The sequence below is a fragment of the Impatiens glandulifera genome, chromosome 5 (genome assembly GCF_907164915.1).
Source record: "Impatiens glandulifera chromosome 5, dImpGla2.1, whole genome shotgun sequence".
Taxonomy (NCBI): Eukaryota; Viridiplantae; Streptophyta; class Magnoliopsida; order Ericales; family Balsaminaceae; genus Impatiens; species Impatiens glandulifera.
Window position 1 is genome coordinate 36,963,031 of NC_061866.1, and position 7,081 is coordinate 36,970,111.

Consider the following 7,081-nt stretch of genomic DNA (forward strand, 5'->3'; position numbering starts at 1 on the left):
TAAAATGTTGAAGGTGGACTTCACGCTCTCTCCAAAATCATCTCATCATCCTAAGGTATTTTCTCATATTTATCTCTCTTCATTTATCTTTATTAATTAATTGTTTTTCTTTTCTTAATCGTATATATATTTTCATAAATTCTATTAATTAAGTTTATCATTAATTATTCTAGGTTCATTATTCCTTTATATATATATTAATATTTTTTTATTAATTATTTTAAAAGTAATTTAATAATTCTAATCTAAAATATTATATATATTAATTGAATTTAACATTAAATATTAATTATAAAAAACTGCAAAAATAATAATAGTTTCAGTTATTATATTATATTAATTATAAAAAAAATATCTATATTAATTCAGTTTAACATTAAATATTAAATATGAAAATATACAAAAATAAAAAATAAAATTCAATTATCATGTTATAATTATCTATTAATTTAATTTAACATTAAATAATGATTATATCAACGTACAATTAAATCAATATATTAAAACAACTCGACTTTTCATCTTCTTCCTCACCCAAATATTTTCTCCTATAAATAATCTTAGATCAACAAGTTTCAATTGAAGAGAGAATAGCTATATCGACTCATAATATTCTCAATTTCTCTGTCAATATCATTCTTTCAATAATTAAATTTGCATTATGTTATGTTTCAATAATTAGTTGTTCACTGTTTTGTAATATTACATAAGAGTGCGTCCCATTGAGACATCGAATGAAATCTATTTTACTGTTATCGTTTAAGTCTTAGGCTTTGTTCGGATTGGATTTTTAAAAAAACCTAAAAAGGGAAAAAAAGTAATAACTAGTGATAATTTTGAGATGATTATGATTATTTTTGGTAAAAAATTTAAAAGATATTTATATATATATATATATATATATAAATAAAATAAAAAATAATAATTTAAAATAGAAGGTATTTTAGTATTTTAGTTAATGAAACGAGTGATTAATTGGAAAATTGATTTTGAATGAGTTTTTTAAAAAACTCAAAGAGAATAAGGTCTTAGGGCTTGTTTGAGGAAAGAGTTTTTTGGGTTTTACTTGGGTTTTTTAAAAACCCTCCTAGTAAAAACTAAGAAAAAATTGGTTTTTAAAATTTGAAGACTAATTTACCTTTTGACTTTAGGGGATATGGTGTAGGTGAGAGAATGATGATTTAGAAAAAGAGGATAAAATTATAGGGTGGTTTTTGGTATTTAAATGATAAAATTATTTGATTTAATGGTTAATAAGATGTTTAAATTTTAAGATAAAAACTGGATTTTATTTTTAAAATCTTTCATCAAATGAGTTCTTAGGTAATTATAAAATTTGGTTAATTTACTTCTAATTAAGATATTGCTAATGAATCCTATTTATAATTTGATGCATATATAAGGGTAAGATATTTTATTGAATAATTTTATGTTTTCTTAAAATATACTAAGTGTGAACGGATTAGATTAGTTTGAGGTTAGTTTAATCTCACTAAAAACGAATCAGTAGGAGAGTGACTGTGATCTACTCTCTATTTTTTTATTTTTTTATTTATTTATTTATTTTAATTTTTCATTTATTTTCTTAAAATCTCTAATTTCAGAATCCGTCTCTGCTAATTGCTAATGCGTGTCACGGTCCATTGATGTTAATGATTAGAATTAATAGATGACTTCTTATAAAAGGATGATTTGTTGCAATTAAAATATACAAAACATTATAAAACTTATTAATATATGATTAACTATTTTGTATTGAACAATAGAATAAACGAGAGTGAGATTTTGAAAAAAGTTGCTATTTGAATAGCACAGTACGATGAAAGTTGTAAACTGTGTTCAGGGGGAGTTATGGTTCATCATTGGCCTCTATGGTAGAATCAGTTGGGGGACCTGAGAGGCGGTGATTTATCATGCGGTTTGCAACAGAAAGAAGGTTGAGTGATAGATGAGGAGAACGTTTTCAGATAAATGAGTATTCGTCAACGCCCAAAGCCAACCCTTTAGCTAGTCCTCTTAATAAAGTAGTTATACCGCCGTTCAATCTCACTTATAAAGAATAATCTTGTAAAATGAGAAATTGATCGAGTAATGATCGTGTTGCGTCAACTATAGGGACTTTTTAGTCCATACCTAAAACATGTGAAGGTAAAAAAAAAGTGGAAATGAAACTTGCACAGATACTTTTCAAAATTGTGAACATGTTCAACAACCTTAGCTTAAAATTAGACTAGCTAATAAATTTTGCTATAAAATTATTGAAATTGATAGCCATAAATCAAGAACATGATCCACATTCAAAAGAAACTATATATTAAAAAAACATCAAAATAAGATTGTATAATCAAGATGCAAATTGATTGCAACAAGTAAAATGTACCAATAATTGAATTCATGATGAACTAGTTAATCCCAAGAAATGAGACCTAAGTTAGTTTAAATATAAAATGTTCAAAACTTTATATCTTTTCAAATGGAGCCTACAAATGCATTTTGTTTACAAACAAAATTCAAACAAATCCAAAAGGCATTAAATTTTGTTATTTTATAAGTTAATAGGTAATAAAGAACTGACACGTAGAAGGTTTTCGAAATATCCGGTCACCCGATAATAGAAATTCAGTGTAAATTTAAGAAAATAATTTATAAAATATCTACACCTCTAAAAATAGAAAGGAGATAGATAAGAGATATTAGAGACCATTACTTATGGATTGAAATTTGGATGAGGTCCTCTTCAAGCATACTGTCCCCCCAAACCTGATTTTGACATTTCATTATCATATTTCTAATAATACATCTCTTCAATTATTGTTTTTTTTTTTTTTTTTATAAAATAATATTTTTTCTATTAATTTTTCCTATATTTTTGATGCCTCTTTGTATATAGGTGTGCTTATGAGATAACTTATCATGAACTCGATCTAATAAGTTATTTATATACGATAAATTCTTATGTGAGGTAGTTTAAAACTCTCTTTTTTGTGTTGGATATGTTTTAATTTAGTTTGAATATATACTTGTATAGTCTCATGAACTACTTTTCTATATATATAAAATGACCTTTATTTTTAATAAATATTAGAAAAGACATTTTATCATGTTATCTCAATTGAAAAAAAAGAAGAAGAAATAAATGCAAATGCTAGAACATGGCCTTACCTGTAATGATTGAGACATAAGAAAATCTTTTGCGCGCATATCTAGAATTCACCATTAAAGTGGTATTTAAATATTAATATAATTTTATTGTATTTGATTTAAGCATATGAAAATATTTAACATCTAAATAATTTTATTTATTTTATGTTTATCATTCATTTTGTTGAGTGATTTTTAATTTATAGATGAATGTTAATAAGGTTTTAATATTAAAAAAAAGTAAAGCATAAGATTTACAAAAATATATATTTTACTTGACCTACCTTATCTTTCATTATATTAAGCATAAGTTAATCAAAATTTTATATTATAAAAATAAAAACAAAGTCATTTTTTTAAGAAAGATAATGTTGATTGTATATAAAGTTCTTAAAGAATAAGTTTTTAATTATACTTTATCTAGTGTAAAATATTATTTCTTTTTTTATAAGTCTTGTGTGTTTTGTCTTATTTTAATGTTGATTTGTTTTACCAGTTTATTTTATCAAGATACTAACACCCTAAAACAATGAATAAATTTATAACTCACAAAACCAAACTTTCATTAGGAGATTTTATAAAACCATCTTCAATATATGAATAAATTTACAATTAAAATACCCACTCACCGAAATCAATTTATATTCTTATTTCTAAATATATATTCATTTTCTTCAAATAAAAGGTCAATATTATAAATATAAGATTTAAAAATATATATTTAATAAATAAACTAAACATATTGACCAAACTAAAATACTTCAATATTAAGGTCAACCTGTTAAACAAATTAATATAAGATGCAATTAATTATTATATGTATATATAATATGGATTACTTTATTAACATTAATTTAAGTAGTTGTCAACTTATAGTATTTATTCGAATATAACTTAATTAAAAGTTTTTCTCAAAAAATATAATAAAAAAAATGAAAAATAAAAACCTTAATAAACGCTTTTTCGCCACATCAAAGGGCACTCGCCGCCCCACTTATCTAGGTCGCCACGTGTCCCTAGGATAGTGGGTCCCATGGGGCTGTCATATTGCTGGATGGATATTGACCATAAATTTAGTGGGATTAGAAAAACAATTAAATTAATTAAAAATAAATATAAAAAATAAATATAAAAGAAAAAGAACGGTGAAAAAACATTAGCCACAAATTTAATGAGACTTTAGAAGTTGAAAGTGGGCCCCACGAGAGGGTTTCTGGTCGGACATTAAATAGTTAGGCGGGAGAAGGTTCATGATTTCGTGTTAACCATATAATATTTTCAATGCTTACTTTTTTTTTTTTTTTTTTTAATAAATTTAAACAAAAGAGATTTAAGAAAATTTATTAAAAACTTGTTGAATATACGGTATTGGATGTATAGGGTTAGATATTTAAAAAATATTATCACACTTAATATTTATTTCTGATATATAAAATTTGTTACATTTAGAGTCGAAATAAAATCTGGACGAAAATATAACAAACAAAATGTTACTAAATTTAAATGAACTCCGCCTAACACTATTTTCATCTTGTATCTCCATATCACAAAATAGTATATAAATTAATGAAATGTTTAACAAAAAATTAATTTAGTATCATTTATTGTTTATATATTTTATTCTTTTGAATATAAGTAGTCAAAACTATTAATGTTTAGTAAATAAATTAAAAAATATGGCATCTTATATAAGACTAATGTACACCAATATTAATTATCAAATTTAGTTATGATGAATCTTCTTTATCATTCTATTTAATATAATGGTATTACTAGAGCGAGCGGGCGAACCTATCCATCAAAACTCATCGTTTAACGGGTCAACGGCAGGCCGACCCACCATCCCGACGGGCTGGAATTCCTCAACCCAACCCAAAGTGGGTTGCAAGTTAGGCAGGTTGCAGAATAGGCGGGTCAACCCGCGTGTTATCTCAATACAAATACAAATACAAATAAATAAAATCATTAATAATTTTAGAAAATAAGAGTTCAAGAATATGATCAAATAGTTATAATACATACTAAACAAGAGTCTTGTTTATCGTTACACATTAATTGACCAAATAGTTCAACTAAGTAACTAAAAATTAAAAAATTCATAAATTAGAAATTTCAGTAAAGTCAACATTCTTTAAATATCTTCAATTGAGATATAATACATGTCGAATCATTTTCCTTCCTCGCCTTTCTCTTCAATGTTTGCATCAACATCCTCTAGAACATTTGATCTTTGCTTGGACAATATTGATGTAACTATTACGTTGCCTTCTTGATTTTTATCTACATATGAAATACACAAAATGAAGGTAGTTAAAAATTCAAATCAAAATAAACTAATATATGAAGTCACAAGTCACAAATAAGTCAAGAGCATAATTAAAATTTTGTAAATAAAGCTATAGGCTATAAATCAGATTAGATTTTTTTCTGTCAAATGTAAAAGTCTAGGCCTGCGACCTGAACGGACTGATCCGTGTAGGCCCACTTCCAAATGGGTTGCTAATATTTTAATCAAACCCGTCTAAATTGTTTGGCGGGACGGGCCAACCCAACGAGCCTAACCAAATTGACGACTATATGTACTACACTATGATCACTTCTACATTAAGTTTCATTAATGTGTGAAAAGAATCAAATAAATTACCTTATCTTTTGTATCATTGTAAATTAGATCATAAGAATTAGAAATAGTATCCTTGAAAATCTTATATCATGCATAAGTTGCAAGGCAGTAGTTCATGAAGTTGTTGGAGTAGAATTAGGGTTTTGAATCTAAATGAAACATTTATTATGATCTTATTATATTTTTTTGGAATTTTATTTAATTGTTTTAATTATAATTCATGATTAAATCACAATTAAATATTTTTAATCTCTTTTGATCAAATTTGGATAAAATTAATACAATATTTCAATCTCAAATTATTTTTGAATTTTAAAATAATTTTTATAATTAAAATTTAATTATCACAATAGTTAACTCATAATTTGGTTTTAATTTCTCTTTGGGTTATTTTGAATATAAAAATTCAAATTATTATTTTAAAATTATTAAAAACAATAATTTTATTTAAAAATTAGAGTAAGTCAAATTTTCATACTTACATCACTTAATTTTTTATTATATAAAAACAAGGTGTATAATTTCGTGTTAAAGCAATTGACTACAAATTAAAAGGTCACTAATTCATATTTGGTTGTACTTAATTCTTTTAAATATATAAATAAGGTGTGTAAATATATGGTCCATAGTTCATTAGTATATCATTTGACTGTAGATCAATAGGTCATTGGTTTGAACCTGGTTGGGCCCTATTACTGAGTTTGTTATTACAACTTGGGTGAGAATATCACAGATTTATTGGAGCCTTATCCCAGTCCAAATCCGAATTAGACTATTTGTTTAAGATACTTAATTATTATATATAAAATAAGGGTTCAATAATTTAAACAAGTGATCATATCTAGGTTTATCCAAATCCTTACCCAATACAACTATGACTCAGACTATTTATCAAAAATACCTATATTTTTAAATATAAAAATAATGTCTACAAAGATAGGGTCCATAGCTCAGTGGTAGAGCATTTGACTGCAGATCAAGAGGTCATCGGTTCGAACCCGGTTGGGCCCTATTTATTTTTATATTAAACCGTATTACACTTAATTATATATATATAAAAATAAGGTGTATAATGTCGTGGTAGAGCATTTGACTACATATCAAAGAGGTCATTGGTTTAAACCTGGTTGGGACCTATTACTGAGTTTGTCATATTTTATTTTTCAATAGGGTAGGACATTTGAAAAAGATGATCACAACTTGGGTGAGATTATTACGGATTTATTGGAGCCATGACCTAGTCCAAACCCAAATTAGACTATTTGTTTAAGATACTTAATTATTATATATAAAAATAAGATGTATAATTTTGTGTTA

At 25.2% G+C, this 7,081-nt stretch overlaps 1 non-coding gene across 1 annotated transcript; it reads left to right on the forward strand.

Moving 5' to 3' along the window:
- The first annotated feature begins 6,703 nt into the window (after positions 1–6,703).
- On the forward strand, positions 6,704–6,775 carry TRNAC-GCA. The gene has a single exon. It is a non-coding gene; the product is annotated as a tRNA-Cys (tRNA).
- The last annotated feature ends 306 nt before the right edge of the window (positions 6,776–7,081 follow it).